This window comes from Myotis davidii, unplaced genomic scaffold (genome assembly GCF_000327345.1).
Source record: "Myotis davidii unplaced genomic scaffold, ASM32734v1 scaffold38, whole genome shotgun sequence".
In the NCBI taxonomy this organism is placed as follows: Eukaryota; Metazoa; Chordata; class Mammalia; order Chiroptera; family Vespertilionidae; genus Myotis; species Myotis davidii.
In genome coordinates, this window is record NW_006291383.1 from 3,264,115 (window position 1) to 3,266,869 (window position 2,755).

The following is a 2,755-nucleotide window of genomic DNA, read 5'->3' on the forward strand; positions in this document are numbered from 1 at the left end:
TACTTCTAAAATTCTTTGATATTTCTTCACTTTGAAAATCCTTAACTCTCTTATGACCAGCAAATTATTATAGCATCCTCACCAATATCAAAAAGGGTACCCAATGCCCCAATAATTGAAAGTCCCCTCACTAATATAATAATCATATTTCTCTTCCATCCACCTCTTATTTCTTGATTAGAGATATTTTTTTAAATACATTTTATTGATTTTTTTACAGAGAGGAAGGGAGAGGGAGAGAGAGTTAGAAACATCAATGAGAGAGAAACATCGATCAGCTGCCTCCTGCACACCTGCTACTGGGGATGTGCCCGCAACCAAGGTACATGCCCTTGACCGGAATCGAACCTGGGACCTTTCAGTCTGCAGGCCGATGCTCTATCCACTGAGCCAAACCATTTAGGGCTTGATTAGAAATATTAAGGATGCAATAAAAATTTAAATTATATTTAATTGCTCTGCTATTAAGTAGGTACTTATGTGTTTGAAACTGTATTAGAAATATGTGTCCTTTGTGGTTTGGCTCAATGGATAGAGCATCGTCCTGCAGACTGAAGGTTCCCAGGTTTGATTCCAGTCAAGGGTACATGCCCCAGTTGTGCGGTGATCCCCAATAGGGGGCAGGAGGCAGCCAATCAATGATTCTCATCATTGATGTTTCTATCTCTCCCTCTCCCTTCCCCTCTGAAACCAATAAAAATATATTTTAAAAAACTGTTTATAGAAATATTGAAAAATGCAATTTATCCTAGGCACCCAAGGTTGGTTTAGTAATTTGCAGTGTGTTGATAATGGTGAGCCTTTCATGAGCATGTATCTTCACAAAAATCCATAAATTATATAATTTAAATATTTGAATATTTACCTTAATAAAATAGTAAATATTTTAAGTTAGCACTGTTAGTCTAAAGTTCACCCCATCAATTTTTCAAGCAGGATTCATTCATTGTTTTGCAACAAATGTTTATTGAATGCCCCCTACTGGCCAGGCACTGTTCTAGATGTCGGGGCTACAACAGTGAGAAGAGGGGAGGGGGGTGCATGTGGCCAAGACTAAAGAAAAGGAAAAAAATCTCCGTCTTCATGGAAACATATCCAGTGATGAGGAAGAAATAATAAAATTAGAGGTGCCCATTGTCAAGAAGAAGAACAACAACAACAACAAACTCAGGGGTCTGGAGTTATGAGGGGTGAAAGGCTGTGGTTGCAATTTTAATCAGGTGATCATTGAAACTGTAGACTGGTCATTTAAGGAGGATAGTCATCTTAAATAAGAACTCGCTCACTATGCTACACAGCTGAAACCAATACAAAATAATAATGAAAGTAAACTGAAATTAAAAAATAAAATAATAAAAGTTAAAAAAAGAATTTTGAAAGTTACAAAGCATCATTCTGGTGCATAAAAGAAGAAGGAGGAGTAGGAGGAGTAGGAGGAGGAGGACAAGGCGGGAGGAGGAGGAGGACGACGACGATGATGACGAGTGGCGGGGGGAGGAGGAGGAGGAGGAGGACACTCTGACGATAACATTTAGGCAAAGATGGGAAGAAAGATAGGGAAGTGGCTGGAGAGCTGGTATTTGGTGGGAGTGGCCCAGGCAGGAGTGAGCACAGGTGTACATACTTTGCAGGATGGGCTGGCCGGAATAGTCAAGACAAAAACTGGAATGGCAGGTAATAAATAAGTCCTAATATTGTCTAAAGCAGTGGTTCTCAACCTTGGCTGCACATTAGAATCACCTGGAATCTTTTTAAAATCCTGATTTCTGGGCCTTTTGTGCCCGAAATGCTTTTTCTTTGTTTCTAATGTTGTGGCCCCGCCCCATAACAAAGAATCAGAATTTCCAGAGTATGAGGCCCAGAAATCAGGATTTTAAAAAGATTCCCAGGTGATTCTAATGTGCAGCCAAGGTTGAGAACCACTGGTATAAAGCATTTTCCATGCAGCATATTCTTTCATATTTCCTTTTTATAAATCACTAGAGGCCTGGTGCACAAAAATTTGTGCACTCGGGGGGGATGGGGGGTCCCTCAGCCCGGCCTGTGCCCTCTCACAGTCTGGGACCCCTCGGGAGATAACGACCTGCTGGCTTAGGCCTGCTCCCGGGTGGCAGAGGGCAGGCCCAATCCCTAGGTGCAGCCCCTGGTTGGGCTCAGAGCAGGGCTGATTGGGGAGTTGGGGCGCCGCCCCCTGTCACGCACAGAGCAGGGCCCATCAGGGGGTTGGGGCTCCGTACCCTGTCATGCACAGAGCAGGGCCCATCAGTGGGGTGGGGAGCTCCCCCCTGTCACACACAGAGCAGGGCGGATCAGCGGGTTGGGGCGCCACCCTCTATCACCCACAGAGCAGGGCCAATCAGGGGTTTGGGGCGCCGCCACTGTCACACTCAGGGCAGGGCTGATGGGGAGGTTATGGCTCTACCCCGTCACACACAGGGCAGGGCCTGGGGGGGGGGGTGCCACACCCTGTCACACACAGAGCCGCAGGGCAATCAGGGGGTTGGGGAGCTCCCCCCTATCAGGCACAGAGCAGGGCCGATCAGAGGTTTGGGGCGTTTTCCCCTGTCACGAACAGAGCAGGGCCCCTTGGGGGGTTGGGGGCGTGGGGCACCGCCCTCTATCACCCACAGAGCAGGGCCAATCAGGGGGTTGGGGCGCTGCCACTCTCACACTCATGGTAGGGCCGATGGGGAGGTTATGGGTCTACCCTTTCACACACAAAGCAGGGCCGATCAGGGGGTTGTGGCGCCACACC